The following is a 22,090-nucleotide window of genomic DNA, read 5'->3' on the forward strand; positions in this document are numbered from 1 at the left end:
TCTACTCTGGGAATTGCAAGCAGAACAGCTCCTTGTTGACCACAGTGTTCAAGGACAACTAAGTGTTACCCTTTCTTACATTATATTGGACCATGAGATTAACAAGATGCAGTGGCAGTATTTCAAGGATGTTAGATACAGATCTGAAAGTCAGCTAAGTCATCTTGTGATCATTTTCATTATAGGTTGAGTCTTTTTCTTGTTAATATACCTAAGTCAAATACATATAATCACGGAAAGATAAAGTGATAGGTAAATGTTCCTGCTGCCTTCTTTGACAGAGGACTAGTATTGCAGGGTAAATCAAAAAACAAAGCTGATGCAAGAGGATGTGTACAACCACCTTGCCTGGCAGAGTACAGTCCACATGGGTAGAACAACAAGGCCTGCACTTCAGTGAGGTTCAAACAGACTATTCTAATTTCTGTATATCGTGTCTGTTATGGGGCACAAAACATTGGCTTCGGGCAATACTCAGATAGAAATTCATCCTTAACAGAGTAAGAACGAAAAAGGAATAACACAACCCAGCTCCTGCTCTCACCTCACACATGCCAAGACTCCTACCATATACAAAGACACCTATCATAATCCTCCAGCTTCTTCCCAGCTCCTTCCAAGCTCAGATGGCAGGCTTGTGTCATACCACATCCTCTTACATGCAAAAAAGCTATATCTTGACACGATCTGGAATGGGACAATGGATCCAGTGCGCATACTTCAGCATCCAGTAACACCTGGTTCACATCCACCTCTGTCCAAGTTTTCCTTGCTGCAAGACTTTTATATTTAGACCATCTCAACCCACCATTTGTATAACATATCCTAAAAAAAAAAATAATCCACGAAGAGGGTTCCACTGTATGTTACCCCCCAAGTATCCTTAGAATTTTTTCATAACTTATTTAGATATTTTTTTCTTCAGTCTGCCTTTGTTTGACTTAAAAAGCAGTTGTCTCCATGTCTTCGTTGTTTTTCATACCAAATATATTACTTTCTTTCAACCTTTCTTGAAAGGTCATGTCTCCTGAAGTTCTCATAATTGCTATTACACTTCTCTAAACTCAATTTATATTTTTACATCTTTCTCATAGCAAGGTGTTCAGAAGCAGAAACGATTGTGCAGATAGGGCCTCATGAGTATGGAGAATAAGAGAAGAAAACACTTCCCTTCTGGGACTTCTGTTATTGTGGAACTTCTGTGATTGTATACCAGAATGCTATTATAGAATGCAATTATACCATGTCCTGAGCTTGTATTTTTGAGTTATCTAGGGCAATCTATTCTTGTTGGGGTCCAGTGTAATTTCTAAATTGTTGCTTAGCCAATTACCATCATCTTTTTGGTTTAAGTATAGCATTTTGCTGCAATCTTTCAGAATTTCGTCTTAGTTTCAAGACACTTCTCCAATTTATTAGATTATAACTCAAAATTGATATAAAACATTAATGAAAATAAGATTGTATTGTACCTAGGAAAGACCTCCAATTTCACATATTCCAGTTATTTTAATAAAATCAAAGAGCTTTATTTAGAATAGTTTGAATAATTCAATAGGTAGAATTTAACAGAATTACACAACAGTTCAATAGTTAAGTAGTTCAATAGTTAGAATAATAATAATTATAATAATTAGAAAATAGAGTAATTTGTATTTTCAGAATCTGCAGCTGTTCATAGTCATGTCTAGGAATATACATTATTAGAAGCTTTTCATGTGACTCAGCTAAATAAGGGCTCCAAACAAGCAAAACAGCTGATTCCTGAATGATACATAATTGGAGAGACTTCTGAAGTGCACTCTGAGGCAAATCGGATACTGCTAGAGTCAGTGTGTGTTCTGACAGCCAGAGGCACTGCACTGCAATTTAGTCATCTGGTTTCAGCAGAACAAATTACGTAACACAGCGAAACGAATGTCACCCAACATTTTCCTTGATGACAGATTGGAGAAGATTCTACACGTTTGTCCAAACGGATGCTCTTCTGCTTGTATGGTTTAGAACAAGTGAGGCGAAATGGAAATAGGACACCAAAAGAACAGAGGGTGAAAGTGAGAATTAAATTATTATTTTTTTATTCTTTTCTTATTTTAAACCTAGTGGCTGCATGGGTTCTTCCAGTTATCTCTGTTAAATACTATGATAGCTTGGCACAGCCATGACTGATAAGTTCTGTCTGTAGCTCCTTGTGTAACCCTCAGGGCACAAGATGAGGTAGCATAGTTTTTATCTACTTTTTGCACAGAAGCACCTTTGCCTTGGAAAAGGATAAATAATACTCAGTTTGAGTTCAGATATGGACCCCAAAACTTGGCTTAATACCAAGAGTTTTTCTTAACTCGCAAACTCCTTATAAACCTTTAAAGTAGGACTAGAAATTCCAATTGTTTCAGATTACACAAAAAACACCTGCTGATATCCATGCAATTTAACTGAAGCTCCGCTGAATGTAATTCACTGTCATTCCTTCCAGTAAGTCATCCAGTGAGACAGAGCATTCGACTTCTGCTATAATCATGTAAGAGCATATATTCTTTCAGTATTTCAAACTGGTTAACAATCTAGCACATTTCATAGTATTATGTAATTACTTCTTGCCACAGTTCAAGCACCTATGAAATTAGTAGAAAGATTAGAAGACTTCAGCTGTTTGTTTTTTTTGTGAGTTATTTTTTTGGATTATAGGCAAACTGAATCAACTCAGTCTTCTCATTCACTCATTACTTGCTCCTTTCCAGGGATACCTGCCTTCTTTGTGTGGACAGAAGAAGAAAACGCTTGCTTAAGCCGCTGGTGTTTTGAGATTCACAGACTGGAGCCCAATTCAGTCTTTAATCAGGCATCTCAACATCACAAAGAGAAGGGAGTGTGCTACTCAAGCGTGATGTGATGACCCACGTGGCAGCTGCGCAGTGGATCCCAGACAAATATAATTTATCTGTATGTGTTTTAGTAGCAAGGTTCCAGCAACCTAAGCTAGGAGAGGAGCTAAAACAAGAACACAGAGAGAAAAGCAAACTGCATGCAATTTTTAATGGAGCCTTTTGACCAAGGCTTTAGCACACATGGCAGATTCTCCCTTCATGGAAAAGCGTTGAAGAAAAAAATAATAAAAGCACGCCAAAAACACAAGGACAAGAAAGAAGAAAATATTCTTTTAAGAAATATTTTGACCTTGGGACTTTTAGCCTTTTTTAGAAAAAAAAAATCCTCCTGCCCTTCACACAGCAGGAACCTTGTCCAATGAATGGATACTCCTGCTCAGAGAAATCATATGGTAACATCTCCCAGTCTAAATGAAACAATTCCAGACATACATGTTTCTCCTTTCCAAACATCAAGGATTATTTTTTTTTTAAGCTTTGCCAGAAAGCCATCCTAAAGATAAGAATTTAGGGGCATAAGCTGGAGAATAGTGTGAACTGTAATGACACATGTGAGTTCACAGGCCGTAGGAAAGAAGTACTCCATTTTTGGCAAGCTCCAGAAGGTGACTTGACCAGGTTCTCCTCAGGCAGAGTCTGCAGGAAGCAGTGTACCTGTTCCAGAATTAAAGCAGAGTCTGCAGCTTCCCTGTCTTGGCCTGGAAGTAGGTTCCTGCTTTGTTTTATTCAGGTTGCCTTTTTAAGGGGCAGTTTTTCAATGTGGCTCTTCAAAAGAATAAAAACTCTCATCTGTATTTATCTGTCCTGTCTTTTTCAACACTGTTTTTTCTCTACTAAGAAAGCTAATTAAAGTTGCTGATTCTTCAAAAGGAAGAACTGGAAAGTTCTAAATACAGTGAACTGCACTGATGCAAGCCTTGATGTCAAAAACATTTTTAAATGCATTAAAGGAGCACGATGGCTGATTTTAGTTCTTGAGCCAATATAAAGCACCCATCGAGGCAGGATGGAAAATGCTGAATAGGACATCTAGCACAGCCCTGAGCTTATGCCCAGCTTTGTCTGCTGGGCTATATAAAAATATGACTTGAGTGAGAATACAAAGTCTTTTATGATTCCAAAAGCTTAAGTATAGTAACACAATGAAAGAGCTATGTGCCAAGCGAGCTCAAAGCTGGAATAAAAATCAAAAATCTCCACACCTTATTTAGTTCTCTGGAATGTTTCATTTTTTTATTAGTGTTTTGTTTGGTTTTTATTCTTTATCTGTAGAACCATGCAATTATTTCTGAAGCATATTTTAATCACAAACTGTAGCGTGGAGCCTTTAACATTCCCTTCATGCTCCTGGAAGAAGGAATTGTCTAGAAACCCAGTGGTACCCAGCAGCATTCAGCCTATGGAGCGTGGAATCAGATATCGCTCAATACAGTAAGGCTGAGTTCTACTGTCCTTATGCACACAAACTCACTGAAGTCAGCGAAGAAACATTAGTATGTTTTAGCAAGATACTGGAGCAGTAAACCAATTTAAAAAGCTAGAAAAAAAGTTTAGAATTATCCTTGAAAAAGGTATTTTTGAAAAATTAGAAAGTTATAGTAAGACATTGTATGCAGTAAATATTAAAATGCTGCTTTAAAAAAAAAAATAGCGTATATATAGATATCTTGAAAGGAAGGCTTTCTTTCCACTCACCAAAGAGTCAAGTAACCTATTGTCATCTATGCACCGTCTGTAACATACGCGCAATTACTAATGACTGGTGAATAGTTCCATATTCTTACTAATTTTTTTTTTGCTAGTATCAAAGAAGTTACTGAGGTGAAAAGGAAGAGATTAAACTAAAAATTAAGTTCATCCATCACTCTTTATGAGCCATGAAAAAGTCTACAGGGAGAATAAATCTTTGAGAGAGAGACTACCGCTGTTGAAAATTCTTCATGCTTGAAATGCATGAATACCTTAAAACTTGTTCTATTGACATTTTGCTGTTTTGATTAAATTTACTATGCTGTTGCATATAATGTGAAACGATAGCATGTTGCTGTTATACTTCAAAAGTACACGTGCTGTGCAAACACATAAGGAGTCTACTAAAAAAAACTAGATGTATTATTACTGGCCTGGAGCTTTTCTGATCAGCACTAACAAGCTTGAGACACATGTTCATTAGCAACAAGCAACATACAACAGCAACAAGCAACTTCAGCACGCTTCAGGTTCAAAATGCCTAATGAAATTCAAAGATACGTTTTCAGAAACAGAAAGGAGGGTTCATTCTTTTCCTAATTTGGAAAAAACAAAACAAAACCAAACTGCTGAACAGATGAAACCATACAACATTAACGTGAATTAGGCAAACAGCCGTCTTTAACAAAGATGAGGTAAGTGACTTGAAAAGGCCAAGCTGGAATCACTAGGAGTGGGAGCTAAATTCAGGCTTCCTAGTTTTCAGCTCCTATGTCATGGCTGCAGGCTATGCTTCCGAAAACAATGTTTTAGTTTTTTCCCTAACAGCTTGGTCAGAAATCTGCATGCAGCATAACACCTTCTCATTTCAGATGACCTATAAAGACGCCACTGCTGACAACCACGGAATATATTATGAATATTTACCTGCCTACAGTACGTTAGAGAAGCTTTACAGCCAAAAATTAAAAGCTGTGTATTTTTAAACATCAGTGATTCTTGATAGAAAAGGATCCTAAAGATTTTATTTTGACAGTAGCAATAATTATCAAAGCAGACAGATGAGTTTCCTAAGAAAAACAGATAAAACTCCTTTCAGAAGAGCAATTCACACCCCTCTTTGTTGAGGCTTCATTAGTATGCATTTTAGTACAGCAAGATGGGCTGGATTCACAAATTTGGTGACTGGATCCTGCCCTGTAACATACTGTGTGCATCTCTGACTCTGAACAAGGTCAGTAGCAGCCCAGATTCTTTCAAGTGTTGCTGAGCATCTGGCAGGGTTGTGCCCAGTGAGAGGAAGAGTTCTAGAGGGCGTCACCATCTCCAGTTTCAGTAAGCCTGACACTGTTAGTGTGAAATTCTTAGATGAATACAATCACTTCCATGGAAACACTGAAGTAAACTTTTCTGAACTGAAACTCCAGAGTTAGAGTGCTTTCCAAATAAGAGCTTTGCTTTTTGTACACAGAGTTTATTCCCTCCTCAAACACAGAGTAAAATTCTTTCCTAAAAGGACAAATATTTATTAAGACTGCAAGATAAAACTTTGTGATTTTCCTAAAGACTGGTGTGGGCTTTGGGCACTTAGGATCAAAAGAAAGTTCTTCCTCAGTGGATTTTTTTTTTTTTTTTTTTTTTTTCAGAAAAGTAGGTTTCATACGAAGGCAGACAATGCTCCTGGCTTGTCTAGAAACCAGAACAAGCAAGGAAAGAGGTGCTCCTGTGTTTCACTGGCCCATGTCCACATTTCTCAGCTGCTAGATCCTAGCACTAGCCAGGGGATTGGAGTCCTTCAGATGCTTCACCTCTTAAGGCTCTCAAGACAGTGTTGCCACAACATAAATGCCTGATCAAGCTGCTCTTGGCTCATGCATAAACCTCAAGAAAACAATTACTTTACTAGGATAACAATCCATACCTTCTCAGTCTGAGAAAAGTTTTTACTGTTGTGCAATTTCTGGCCATAATAGACTTTGCCATCCTTATAATACTTTACAATCGAATCATACAGTGCCAAACTTTTTCTCCTATCAATCTTTTTGTTCCCCGCTGAGAGGAAATTAACTTTGGTGTGAAATACAGCAGCTGTTTATTAGCAAACACGAAAAAATGCACTAAATTAAAAGCCAAGGTGTGAAAAAGAAAAATCCTTTAGGAAACTGAAAGAGAACACCGACATATATACTGCAACCTCAGCATCCTGAAGTTTTAACTAATGCTCAGAAAAATACCATAAAAACTTAAGTACTCATAGGAAGCCAAGTGCTCTGCTTCTGAATTACATCTCCTAGCTGAAAATGCACCAAAGCTGAACTACTAGCAGCTTCATATCCTGTCGGAAAAAATGTACATGTGGGCTAAGCTACAGCTGTTGTACACAAATTTTTAAGAACAGTGCACTTCAAACAGAAGTTTGTCTGAATAAAGTTATTTGCTCAAAATTTTGAACCGAAATTCTAGAACTAAGTATCCCCACTTGGCGCTGGGGTTTGCAGATGACAGAACTATTAGGGAAGAACTCGGGATTATATATTATATAGATCTATGTCAGCAATTTCCACAAACTATAGTAATAAATTATAGGTATAAGAAAAACAAGAGAGAACATGGAGCCAGCAACTGACATCTATGCAATGCATATTGCTTATGATTTGCTTTCCAGAAGAAATTTGTACTTTGTGTCACCCTGTTTAGCTTATTGTGAGCCATATAAAAAACAAATTTTGCATTGTTCTTCATCAAAAAATAGAGGGAAGGGGAAAGCTTCTTAGCACTGGTTCAGTCATATGAGACGAACAAAGAGTGATCATGCTCTGCCACGTTTGTTTCACAATGTTAAAAATTATACACAACTTCAGAGTTTGTGCCTAGTTCCAACAGTGCATCTGCTGTACAAACTTAGATTTGGCTGTACTGGAATAAGTTAAAGAACAATGCTTGCAAAGCATCTTCTCAGGAAAAAAAAAATCTAATCAGAACTGATGACTGTAGCTTTCTGAAAAAGTTTATGAATACCTAACATTTTGACAATAAAAACAAGGTTAAAATTTGCCTCAAAATTATATGCTGCCTAGTCAATTTGTGATTTTTATGGAGTTTTGTTTTTTTTTTTTAAATTATTCTTCTCCAACAAACTTCTTATTAATTCAGCAGTTAGATATTTGATCTTATATAACACGAAAAATATTGTCCTGAAATTACACCAGTGTCTGCAATTGTGCTACATGCTTGATCCTTTAAGAGAATATTCCTAGCCAAACGCTTCAGCTTGTAGAAAACGATGTACTTAGCAAAACCTCAGGGTAACAGGTTTAATCCTGAAAATGTTTCTAATTCTTATGATTTTTTTTTTTAAATCCATTGCCAGTTAATACCTGTATGAGCTGCTCTATACACAAGTACCTCAAAGTAATAACCTACTTTGACTGTCTACATTAAAGAGACTTTTCAAACTTCAGTTGCGGTCTGGTTGATCAAATCATGCCCTTACAACCTCTACCATCTATGTGCATGCCATCACACACTCCCCTCTCTCCCCCCAAAACATGCAAAAAGCAGTCATGGTTATATCAGTTATGTTTATATTACAGTCTTGTAAAAATATCTGCCTAGTTTTCATGTCATGTAATTTTAGACTGATGATACCATGAATAAAACTTACTGTTTTTCAAAAAAAAATAGAAACCAAATGTATTTGAGTACAGATATAGATCTTTGTGACTGATCCATCATATAAAAATAAAGCAGCATAAGAACACTTGACAAACCTTCTTACAGAATTGGGAGCTAATACGTTTCTTCCAACAGCATGAGATGTCTACCCCTCTCCAAACCAGAAAGGAAAATAAACAAGAAAATAATATCAACATCTGCACTGACCATCAAATATCTTTAGCTTCAAAAGCAGGTTGGCATAGGCAAATTTAAGTGAACAACTAACAGAAGATGATGGCCTTCACTTCTGGATTTCTAACTGTATTATTAGATTGTCCAACTGCGAGATCAACGACTTGTGTTTTTTTTTTTTTTTTCTTTTCTTTTCAGGAAACTCCTCCTGATACTGGCAGAATCAAAACCCAAGACATAGTTCACTGTGCTACAGGACTCATAGCTCTAGCTGAATAATTCCTGGTCTCAGGCCTTCGATATTTTGTAGAAGTGCCTGCTAGTTCCTTACACAAACTCGATTCAACATGGAACAGATGTAAGACAAGGAATCAACGTACCATTATACAAATGCTTTCATTTCTTACAGGATTTTTATGAAAGGTCAAATGTATCCAGTAGGCAGAAGTGACAGCATTGAGAGGTGGCTAAAAACAAAAATGCAATTGTGAAAGTGTTTCCAGTTCAAACTTTCTCTAGAATAAACAACTGAAACCCCTGGAAGTTTTTTCCAATAATACTAATAATAAAGGAGACAGAACCACACTGAAATGCCAAAGCTTTGTTCCCAGGGAAGACTCATGAGATTGACTGACTTTCTGAATTCCAACAAAATCAACACTTATGGTTTAACAGTCTTACTTTACTGTATTACAGTCTTCCACTTTTCGGTATATAAATACTTTGGTATTACAGTCTTCCACTTTTAAGATGGAAAAAGCAAATCCTGTGCACTTGTTTCCTTAGTACCAGCGTGCTTGTTTCTTTTACTTCATCAACTTTTGTTGTTAGACACATCTATACAGAAAATCTGGAGCAGCAATGAGTTTTGCCAGACATGCTTTTCCAACCCATTGTATTAAGAAACATTCTGAACTGTGGCTCAGCTTTGAAGATACGTGACAAGAAGAGAAAATCAAAATATACAAAACACCATATCACTGAATTGGAAAGCTCTTAAATTTTGAAAACAAAGAAAAACAAATTTCTTCTAGAATAGGCCTTTGCGGGTTGTCCATGTTTGGGAAAGTCAAGCCTAGAGGTACGTTATCGTGTCCAAATTCTGATTAGATACAGCAGAAATCAACTTTTGCCCTAGGAATCCTAGACAAATGTAATTTATTCCACTGTCATAAAATCCTCCAGCTACTTCTTGCCAGAATAAAGCATAGCAAGCTTTTCTTCCCACACCCCCAGCTGCTGTGCCTCTTCCTGTCTTTAGAGGTGGGCAGAGGCTTGGGCAAACAGATCATTTTCACTCTCCTGTTGGGTTTTGGATTGTTATTATAGCAAAGGAAGAAATGAAAGAAACCACAGAGAATTGTGAAATTTTTGCCATTCCAACTGCAACAGTTTAAAATTTAAGGGAAAAATTGAGTAAAGTCACCAAATAGAAAAGAAATAGCTTAATTTGTTTTCTCTTAAAGTTCAGGACACAACTAAGTATTGATGTTCTGAACATTTTTATCCTGTATGACTTTTGTCTTTGTTTCAAGAGCATCTTGAGAATTTATTATTATTTTTATGTATGCTAGCCTTATTTTGGAAGACCCATGTTTCAACCAGAAAACTTACACTGTCTTAATGTAAGACCTGGAAGAGAGCTTCTCAGCGACATGAAGTAACCAGACTACAACCAAAGACAAAGGGAACAAAGTGATGCAGAGCCAAGCATCGGGAACTGACTCCTTTTTCCTCCTTCAGCAGGAATGTGTAATTGTTTGTAAGACTAGTCTGAAAGGCTACCTGAACCACTACCTATTCCCAACAGCTGTGTCTGTAGTGACATTAGCTGTCCCCTGGTTTTGTATCCGAGTCCTACCCCCTCAGTTTGTGTGCCAATGCACACCAACAAGATTATCTACTGGGAAAACACAGGACAGAACAGAAGGAAGAAAAGCTGGGTGGTAGTCCAGTACCCTGCAGATACTAAGGATACAGTGAAACTATTAAAAAAAACAACACACTTTCTTCATCTGTGCTGATTTTTTAAAGACAAAAGTTAGATCTTCCTCTTGTACTCAACCCAGCAAGCTGCAAGGTGGATTCCCAGCTGCTGCATGACTACAGCGTAACGTTGCACAGCTGAATGCAGGGGGAAATAGTGGCGTAAATGCTAAATAAACCAACTGTTAAGGATAGTTGGGCATTTAAACCAGATTTATTCCTGTTGAAGTGACACACGGATGCTGCTGGTGTGAGCGACAAAGCAAGACCCGTAGGGAACCAGCAGGCTTATGCCACTCGCTTCTCCAAATTTAAGCTCAAATTCAGCTAAAGCTACCAAAACTACTCTGGATATAATTTATTTTCAAGAGATTACTTTTCTCCAAGGCCTCACTCTGCAATTTGTAGAACTATGGTACATTCTTCACCTCCCCCCTGCCTTGTTTGTTGGCAAACTCGATTACAGACTTCACAAGCCAGTGACCGACTGTTAACCTTCCAGATATAACTTTTTTTTTTTTTTAAAAAACATCTCAACTTAAAGTAAGATTTTGAAGCCAGATTCAATACATCTTTAAGTGAAAGGACTTTTTTCCTGACCTCAGAGGACTCTGAATGAGATCCTCTGTCCTCAGAAAACCTCAAACAACCACAGGAAGCAGTAGGGAAGCCAAGCAAGCAGAAGAACAAAAGGGAAAAAAAGTCTCAATCCCTTCAGATATTAAAAAAAAAAAATCATCACAAGACAATGAGGAAAACCTCTGCAGACAACCCTATTTCTGCAAAAGCACTTTAGCATTATCGAAAATCTATGTTGTAACAAATTGATCTGACTGAAAAGGTAAAATTCCAGGCTGAGGCAAGACGAGTTAGCTCCCTGCCCTCCCTCCCCCCACAATGAACAAACATCTTCATTGTTTTACTAAAAGTTACTTCTCCTTACGAATGCTTACAGTGCAAGATTTTAAAGCCATTGAATCTATACAAAGAACAGACATACCCATTAACTTTTTTCAAGAGAAACAGCAATTAGTCTTTACTGTTTCATGCAGCATTCCAACAATTGCTGCATTTCATCTTCTTCGGCTCTTTCAGAAATTTAGTCAGTAACATTCTGGGCAAAAAAGACCTTAGCAGAAAATACGTTTCAACAACAACAAAAAAAAATACCAGGCTGTTCAACCACTTATAATCACTAACCTGCAAAACAAAACAACAAACCACCCTTTTTCTTGTGGATAATGCATCTGGGCAAGCTATTCTCTAAGTACTAAAATCAACAACAATAACTTGGGCAGCGCACATATGAACGCATGGGGAGGCAGGTCACAAGGCCATAGGAAGTAAGCATCTGTTGCTTTTATTCAAGATCTGGGATTCACGCCTTCCCCTTTACTCAAGATGTACTTTTTGTTGTTGTTTCATCCCTTAGGTAAAATGGAGTTATTCCTCTTTGCGCTAAGTAGTTGAGAATACTACGAGTACAATTAAAGAGTTCTTTTGCAAGATTCTGCCTTGAAAATCCCATCCGCCCCCCCTACAATGCCTCTTTGAGCATCAAAGCCCTGAAGAAGTCTGCTGTACATAGTTCTCTGCCTATGGGTCTACTCTTGTACCTCTTAAATGAAGCTCAGAAGTATTTATTAGAATTCTGAAGTAAATTAGTGCTCTTCATGTTCATAATTACCAGTAGCAGAGAGATTGAAAAAAATTCCAAGTATCAGTCCAGCCTCTTCACAGTGGGACGGTGGGATAACAAGGGAGGACAGGCGCAAGCTGAAATAAAAAAATCAGATTGGCGAAGAGGAATTTTTTTATTTATTTTTTTTTTTAACTAATTCACCAGAATTACCCTATGAATTGAGCAATTATTCTGGTTTTGGTGTTTTTGGTTTTGGCTTTGTGACCTCCTGCATTTTTGACCTTACACCACACAAACATGGCACCAAAGAAAGAATAACTGATTTTCTTAAGGGTTTTTAATTGATAACCATGCTACAGCATTAGAGTGCACTACATATTCCAGTTTTGGTATTATTTTCCTATTTTTAATCTATGCATTCACCTGTCAAATTAAAACAGTATCAAGAAATTGAAATATCTAGTCACGTTACACAAGAGCCTTATTTTACCTGAGATGGAGCTGTGTTTGAAGTCAATCTATTCTTTTATTGCAACTGCAGCTGTGAGTCCAGAATGTATCTGGAGGGGCACAAAATAGTATGTGGAAGCAGAGGACCATACAAATGGTTATTGTGAAAACCATGATTTTGTGCTACAAAGTGATAAAGAAATTTGAAGAAATTTACAATTCTCTCTGAAACCAATTTGTTTACCACAAGGCCATGTTTAATCTTGACAATCCTCGCTTCATATACTATACTCCAAACTTCTTCATTAAGCTTATTGTCCCAGAGATGACAGTTTTCTTCACCATTCTCGAATTAAATCCAAAGCATGTTCCCAGCCCTGATTTATCTGCAATGCACCACATTAGGCAGCAATTCTGTGGAAACCACAGTACATGCTTATTTAATTATAGACTATCATAATGCATACGTATATGGACAAGGGAGCTAATTTGACACTGAATAAACAACAGGAAAGGAGAAGCCTGCACATAATCTTCTGTTTTAAAGACTATGAATAACAGGAGTTTAATTATATCATGTCATATCTATATCCACTTAGATCATCAACAAGGCTGCTCCAGACAGCTCTCTGCTAGTTACATAAAAGATGTACTTTTATCTCGTGCAATAAAAACAGTAGGTTGTCATCTTTCTCATAGAATAACCCTGCCAAGAATGGCATATTCTAGCTGGAGAGTGTCACAGATACTTCCTGACAAGAGTGGAAAAGCAAGAAACAGGAATCTTAGGTTCATTCCAGCTCTCAATCAAATTTTCTTTCATATGTAGTTTTTCCACACCCAGTTTTACACAGGCACAATCATTTCTGTCTTCACAGCCAACATGTCCTTAATACACTTCTCTCTCTTCTTTAGCTTTTTCCTAATCCCATTTTCTAGTCTCCAGGTCTCATTCTTTTCATTCCAGTTTCACTCCTTATTCATGGACTAATAATCTGATCTCCCCGGGATATTCAGTGCCTTAGCATCACCTGATCACTACCAGTCCCTCTTACTCAAGTCAACCAGCATAGATTGTCCTCTATTTATTACAGTTTCAGGCTTCCTACCATCCCTCCCTCTTCTAGTCTTTTTTTTTTTTTTTTAATTCCCCCTAAAAATAATAAGAATTTTGCTCATCTATAAAGCACAGAACTACCTCTTATGTGGAAATGAGACAGCACCAGCATGGAATGAACTATGGAAGCAAAAAATGGGTCAGCATTCTGAAATATTTTCCATATTTCTTAGAATATTTAGGTTTTGTTACCTATTTACCTTTAAAAAAAATTACCTATGAAATTAACTGTATTATCTATCATTGCCATAAAGCTTGATTTAAGGTGAAGCAAGAAACATTACGTACCCAATAAAGCAGAACTTTAATTAATTCATGCTTAAAAAATTTAAGAGTTTTTACATATCTACAACCCAGATGGTCTACTAAATAAGTAAAAGATTTGGATACCATTTTTAGAAGTTGTACAAAAGATGCAAAGTAGAAAGTGTACTGAGATGGGTAAGATAATTTATTGACAACACTGTAGAGAAGATCTTTTGTGATGCTAGTCACAGGCTAACCTAAATTGCTTCCAATACAGTTACTCCGCAATATTGTGGTATTTTATGGGAAGCCAGAGGAAGATCCATGCCACCCAGACCTGTCAAGCTATTAAATATATAAGGAATATTAAGCGTGAATATAGTTGCCCAAATTAAAATAAAGGATTGTGAACATGGCATAACTTTTAACAAGGGAAAACTCATTTATTTCTTTTCTCACACAGACCACTGATTAGGTCTGATCAATTCAGATGGGTTTTCCTTTCCTGGGAGTAGCATTAGAATAAAAGATTTCTATTGTTGCTTACATAGCGAAGAATGATTTATTACTTGATGATAATGCTATGCTTTACTTGTTCTTGGTTGCAAAGTTATTACAAAGCAGATTACATAGAGAGAAAAAAAGAAAAATAAGAAAAGACATTTAAACTGTACAGTTAAAAAATGCAATGTTGGGGGAACACAAAACCCAAAACTTATTCCTATGGTACCTAACAAATCAAATCAAATAACATTTATATGGTGGCTCAAATAGTTACTTTCCAACAACTCATACATTCCACAGCAAGAACAGAAATTCTCCTATGTTGGAAAGGAACTTTTCAATCAGCAAACAACCTCTGCCTACCTTGATCAAATATTTTATTCAAAGTGAATATGTTAAATTATAAATTACTATCTGTAAGATTCAGAGTAACTATAAAGTAACTTGTTTTAACAATAAACAACTTATTTTGGACAAGGCTATCATAAAACATAAGGGAATCTGCATTTCAAATATATGAATAGCTCTGCTTCCAGATTCTTGTTTTCAGTGGAGCTTAACTGTTGGTTAACACAAGAAGGCATTTTTTATTTAAAGGGAAAAAGTTGAACTGTTATGCGTATCAGTTGTTATGCTTTCCTCCTCATGATGTTGTACCAGAACATGCTCTAGGAACATGTTAATGAGGCAACAAACATTTGTCACATGTAAGATTTTACTTATCCTATCTTAAAGGGACTGATATTAAACACATCAGTCTTGTAAGAAAAAAAATGAGAGGAATCATCTATTTGCGCCATTGCAAGGAAGCTGTTAGACAGGAATGCTTGGGTGATCTTCGGAAGGCACGGTACAAGACATATTGAATATTTTTCCTGCCCCATATATATGGTTTCTGAGGCGTAACTGGGTACTGAAATTACCAGATCTTTGGAAAAGGGATTATCACCTTGGTATGATGTTTCTACAGAGCCAAATTCCGCAGGACTGAATTCACTGCTTGGGTATATAATTTGTTACTACAAGATACCGGGCTGACCAAACGTGAATATTACCGTCAACGTCCACAATTATCATTTGCATCTTAAAATGATGCCTGGCAAACAGATAGTAGTAATGTTTCAGCAGTAGAAACAGAATAGTGATATCAACTATGACAGAACATTAGGATTATAAGTATATTATATTCTTCACCTTTCTTCTCCTTCCTGGCTTAAATAAATACTTACATGCACACACTGTTACTCTTTTGAGTTAGAAAGGGAGAGAGAAAATTTATAGATTACAGCATGAACACTTCCACTGTGGCCACTAAGTATTTGTTCAAAATTATTACAGATTCAGTCTTCTTATGCTAAAATCATGTGTGTGTGTGTTAGTACTAGCATCTTTCACTTCTCAAATGCTGCAGTAACATTATCCTACCTTATGGGGCAGTAAACAAGATCTTGCTTGTCCAGAATAGCCTAGATGGATACCTGTCAAGTTACTTCTTAAAACAATTAATATTTTTACTAGTTTGTCTATTGCAGTTAAAAATAATAAAATCACTCCATTCATATAGTCATACCAATTCATTAAGTTACAAAGATGATTATCTGTGCATAGAAAATTAATTTTTCTGCATTTTCTTTTTTTGCAGAAGACCAAAATACTGGAAGCACTAACTCATCTCTTTCAGGAAGCACATTACCTCAATGTGCAGCACTACTGATGTCCTAATGACAATCAAACAACTATGCATTTAAATATTTTCTTCAAGGATGTTATGTTATTTTCAAGCACTTTGTCAAATCAAAATCTCCTTGACTGACTCTTTTCAAGGTCATAAAAACACTGCATTCATGACTTGTTACCAATATGTCTATTTCATTTTCATCCAAAAGAAAAGGATTTGGTAAGTCTAGGATAAGGGAAAAGCACAATGGTGCTATTTCTCGTGCTAGAACAGTGGAAAGATGTATTAGCAATTACAGCTTTGAAGGCCTTGAGTAAGATACCGCTTGAAGCAATGCTCTTACTTCATAATGATTTTTACAGACATTAAAAAGAAACAGGACTCCTTTGGCTTGAAACTAAGAGATGACTCTCTAAGCGTACACAGTAGTATTAGGAATTATGTATAAATCCAGACACTACCATTAACACCCACATCGAGGAAAAGCAATCAGACAAAATGGTAAAAATGGAAGACGTCTGTTTATTCAGGTGCAATGTACATATGTCCATAGGATATTAAGATTAGTACATTGCTCAGAAAATAAACGGGTATAATAGATTTTTTCCACTGTGTGTCATACATGACAAAATATTTCATGTTATAATGTTAGTTAAGTGCTATTATTAATCCTATGGCTGAAAAATGTATTAAAACACATTGAACCCACAACAATTCGGAGTTCATTTGTGCAGGAAAACTATCGTGCAATGATGTAGGATTTCAATATACACAACACTGACTTCCTTGCATTAAACACAAAGTACCTTTACAGAGCATGCTAAATTCAAAGAGAAGCAATTAATTTGCTAAATGGCACATATGACAGCATCCACACTGCCAAAGGCTTGGGCACCAATGCACGATGCAGAGCTTTTCAGTCAAAAAACGGAAAACAGTCCAAATTTCTACTGCTTGGGACTGACCCCTTGCACTGTACTGCATTAGCACTTGGCGCACAATTTCCTCTGACCTTCCTATATAGGTCCTATTGGCACTGCAACGTTAGTGGGAATAGTAAGGTATTTTTCCCACTCCAGAACAATGCAATAGCATGAGGGCTGCAGTCGTGCACACGTAGAGCAGTGAGAGTGATATGTTTTACATTCCTGCTTCCTGATTTTCAAGGTCGCCATGCAGTCTAATTTTTAACTTTTTTTTTTTTTTTAAATCAAGCATAACATTTATAAATGTATTTTTGTAAGTGCATAAATAAAAATAAATCAGGACTGCCATGGGCAAGTATCCCTTGCACTACTGCAGTACTTTTCTTCCTGTCATTCATTTAATCTATTAGACTGTGAATGTCTTCAAAGCAAAACATCTATGTTATTTACTTTGTCTTCTATGGAGATATCAATTAACTTCCAGAATATTAACATTCTAATAATTATCAGAAAAGTATTGACCATCTTAGTAATAGCTCATGAACATACTAAATAAGCATTTATTTTGGTTAGCATTAAAGATGCCTTAAAATCCATCCTTTAAGAATTTGTCTTTCATTTTTCAGGCAATTCTTTTATCTGCAAGCCTGCCTGAACCCCCCTTTTTTTTTCTTCTCTTTTTCTTTCCCCAAGACTGCATTGGTCCTCACTTCTCCTTGTTACAACCACCCCCCACACACACAAAGGATGAATGCAGAACACCAGCCCTTAGCAGATGCATGTGTGTGAGAGAGAGAAAAGTAAATTGATGTGAGATAACATACTCTCACTTCTGCCTTCTTATACAGTGTCTGGTCATACAGAAGAATGCCAGATGTATGCTTCTGAAATACAAGCAGTGCCTCTTTCCAAAAAGGATGACATTCAGGATGCCAGGAGGAAGATGCAAGCTTTCTAAACAGCTTCAAAAATTCATCTTTGATCTAAGTACATTGAGTTTAGCTTTTTCAAAGAAATGACTGTTACCAAAAAGACTCTACAAGAAGCAGACAAAACCTTTCTTTTCTGGCCAGAAAGCTCCTGTGAATATATTGCTTAATAGCCAAATACTCAGAAGAATCAAAATAAGTATTATTTACCCATTCTTGACTCATTCAGAAGGTGCCACTGCTTAAATTACTTTAAAAATAGTTGCATCTATCGAGAGTGGTAGAGTTACAATACCAACAGGGTATTATACTGTACTTCTATAATAATCCATCTATCAATAATGCCAGCTATATATCCATTGTACTTACACTTTTGTACAGCTTATCAAAACCAAACAATTACTTTAAAAACTACTTTCAAAATTCATTCTTCAATGACTGAATTAGCTCTGCTGCAAGATTAGTGATTACCTTAACTGAAAACCTGATTCTCTGTGAGCAATTTTTGAGAGTTCCATTGTACATACAGATTTATCTGCTGCCTACATACTAAAATTTAACAGAATATTTGAAGGACAAACAGTAATTTAAAGAACATAGACTACACAGTTATAACCTGGCACCACTACACTATACTTTATGTGGCTATAAAAACTTATCTTCAGTGGGGCATATACTGTATGATAACAGTTTCAGGACAGTAATATACGTGTAGCTAGTTATGGCTTTATTTCCAACTTCCTGTGCCCCAGATTAGAACAGTTATTTAAACTCTTCTCAAAAACTCAAAATGGCTTGGCAAATGAAAAATGATCCATCAGGAGAGCACAGAAACTGACTTAACCCTGTCCATGTTTAACATAAGACCTTTAAAATGCAGCTTTTCCTCTTTCAGACTGAACTCTGGTGATTATTTCCTTAGAGTTCAACTTACTTTTATTATGTAAAAACTCAAATGCAAATAATTTATTAAAAAGTATATGAAGAAGCAATATGAAACTAGTTCTGATATAGTTTTAAAATAAAAAACCTAATACATTTGTATCTCTGTCAAGTAAAGCCAATTAAAGTATCCCTGTGGTGAACACAGCTTTAAAGTCAATGAGTTTTCTCCAGGACTACAGCGAGCTCACCTTCTCAGAATGATTCATCACAACACTCATTATTTCCAGCTTCTGATTTCCCTGTGCTTGGCTGCATTATCCCAGTGAACAACCACTCAGTTGCAAATGATGCAAGTTAGACACTGCCATAAACTGGCCGTGCGTGGGTTTCCCAAATGCTAATTCAACTTCTAAATGGAAGGATGCTTCCTAAAGCAGTAATATATATATGTATATATTTAGTTTTGTTTTGGTTGTTATAAAAATCAGCTAATTTTTCTTTAAGCTTTGCTAGAGTACTTTATACCTTGTATTCCACAGTACTGTTCAGTATAAAATAAATGCATTGTGATTGGAATGGATGGTTGAATTACTACAAAACAATGTCCATTATCTTTATGACAAAAAAAAAAAAAGAAAAAAGAAAAAAAAAAGATTTCAGTGTTTGATGCTTCTCAAACATGCCAGCAAAGATTTATGGGTTTGGTATAGTTGGTAAAGTGCTGTTGCATCTGAATAAAGATGCAATTATCTGATTCACTTCCCCTCAATTTCACAACTATTTTGACCTTTCCGTAGCCAGTAGACTTCTATGAAAACTTTATACTGCTTGATAATTAGACTATCACACATCCCGAGAGCCAAGTTTCATTTGGTCTCAGAGAAAATTTCAGGAAATTAGGAATAACAGAGATTAAAATGTAGATGTGATACAAACAGTTCTCATTTACTATGTTTCAAGGAACATTTCCAAAGAAGAAAAATCGTAATTCCCAAAAACAATTTAACCACCTTAGGGAATTCAACTCATTGCATGTCTGCTGCAAAAGCCTCTAAAAAAGCCAAATATATAGTCTTGTACTAGATCTTATTAACCTTAAACGTAAGTTAGTCACAACTCCCTTGGTTTCAGGCCTCATAACACTAAAACTGCTGAACAGATTTTCCCACCACCATCTTTTTTTCTTTTTTTTTTTAACTCACACTCCAGTTCATACCTACCTAACATAACTTTCTGAATATCCAACTTTAAAAATATACATATATACATTGAGATTGCTGATTATATTTTTTGAAGTATTAGAAGATGTAGATTACCTTATGAGAGTCAAAACAATATATTCTACAGATTATTTTTTTTTTTAATTTCTTAACACATACACATTTTTGAACAGGATGGCATTTAATAACAATCCTTGGAAAGTGCCACCAACAAATATTAATGCCTCATTCTAAACCAAATGCCTGTTTGCTTGGATGTAATAGGAAGAGTTTTTTTCAGTACACTATCTGTGCACATAACATTGGCATTGATGAATTCATGGTGTTCTCTACTATTATAAACATTTCCTTTTTGGAATGAAAGTCCCCTTTTTCTAAAGATAAATAAAGTTTATAATTTACAATGTTTGCTCAGCACAGTGCATGCAATTTCAGGCACTGGTAAAGCTATTAGTTTCTTATCCTGTGTATTTTCTTTGTGGAAGAACTCTGTTCCTCAACACGACCTGCTATCAGTGCACAAAACCACCATGACACTCTGTAGTGCCAATAAGCAGACCAGCCTGCCAACTAAGAAAATATATTATCTGCAAATATCTGAAGATAAATAGCATTAACACCGTTCTTCTTTATTAGAATTCAGATCAGGTGTAAGGTTCATGCTATGTGTTTAATAAAACTCATTTTAAACAAGACTTTGGGAGAAACACCATCTCATGAATTCTCTTTGATTACTTCATCTACACAGGTCAGGTTAGATTTGGTTTGCTCTGACTGACAGAACCATGGCAACAATCCTCCTGGCTCTTAGTCTTTTTTTCTTGCTGTTGTCGTATTCATATGCTTCTAGTCTAAATACTCTCATACACCAACTACTCAGACACATGACAGAACTAGTACCTCAAAATGACTTCAGTCTTTCAAGTCCTTTTTTAAGAAGTTCCAATACTTGCTTCTCAACTCACCCTTCCTACCGCATACCAGATTTTCATAGTCGCCAATGGGAAAATTTCACCTTTAATTGAAGAAATGCTCAAAATTAACAATCTTATTATCATACCATCAGACAGAAAAAAATATAGGAATGAACAGAAACATTGATACTGTAATCCTTGATTGTGAGGCTAGGAAGGTGTCATTATGATCATGTAGTCTGACCCTTACATAACACAGATATTAATCAATCTGATTTAAGACAACAAATTCTCATTACAGTAGCCCAGATAATTCTCCAAGTTTAAAGAAAGATTTTCTTCCTGTTTTTTCTCTACTTTTATTTATTTACTTATTTATTTCAAAGGACGCTTTTAAGTTACTTCAGATAACATAATCTAAGTACATCACTAGCTACAAAAGAATGTTATTAGAAGATGATATTAGGTGTTGTTTAGATATGTGAAGAACTACACTATGTATAAAGAAATCTACTTTCTGTCATAACTTCCTGGGCAACTAGCATGTGTCAGTTCATGTCACTGCAGCGTATTTGTTCAGTAAGGATACAGTCAATATTTTCTATTGAATGTGTCAGGAAAACACAATTGCACTGTTCACCCAAAAAGAAAAGCAGCCAGCAACTACTGGCTAGTCAATTAATTTAGTGTTAACTTCAGAAAATGAAATATTGAGCATGTGGAGATATTAAAACAAATATGTATTAAAATATCTGACATAAGCTGGCGCAAAAAAAATCTCGGCATATGTCTAACAATTAGAAACATGAGGCAATACTATATGTTTGTTCTAGGAAGCATATGTTAGTTAATGATGAAATAATTATGTTCATGTCTACACAACACATGCTTGAATATCCTTTAACTGAAAAAGTAATGCTTTAGTAACAAGGAGGTGTAGCAGATGACAATCATATGTCCGGGAATTGAAGTTATTCCATGTCTTTGAAATACAATGATAGGTTGTAAACAGAGTGACCAAAACATATTAGCTTATAAAATGATTCACCAAGCATAACCATAGTTGGTGTGAAATTAAAGAAGCGTGCATATTTTCAAATGGTAAATTTTGAGGCTCATATGGACACACTGTACAACTGACAACATATCTGGAGGCAATGCTAAAAT

General features: G+C 36.0%; 1 protein-coding gene and 1 long non-coding RNA gene across 2 annotated transcripts in view; both read right to left on the reverse strand.

The window, feature by feature from the left end:
* Positions 1-22,090, reverse strand: part of SPON1 (spondin 1) — a 330,516-nt gene that overhangs the window by 290,125 nt on the left and 18,301 nt on the right. The gene's annotated exons all lie outside the window — the stretch shown is intronic.
* Positions 1-22,090, reverse strand: part of LOC308195238 — a 56,900-nt gene that overhangs the window by 20,974 nt on the left and 13,836 nt on the right. Inside the window, exon 2 of the long non-coding RNA XR_013951368.1 lies at positions 12,100-12,188. This is a non-coding gene — a long non-coding RNA (uncharacterized lncRNA). The remainder of the gene's footprint in view (positions 1-12,099; positions 12,189-22,090) is intronic.

The sequence above is a fragment of the Anser brachyrhynchus genome (assembly GCF_964034855.1).
Source record: "Anser brachyrhynchus genome assembly, chromosome: 5".
Classification (NCBI taxonomy): Eukaryota; Metazoa; Chordata; class Aves; order Anseriformes; family Anatidae; genus Anser; species Anser brachyrhynchus.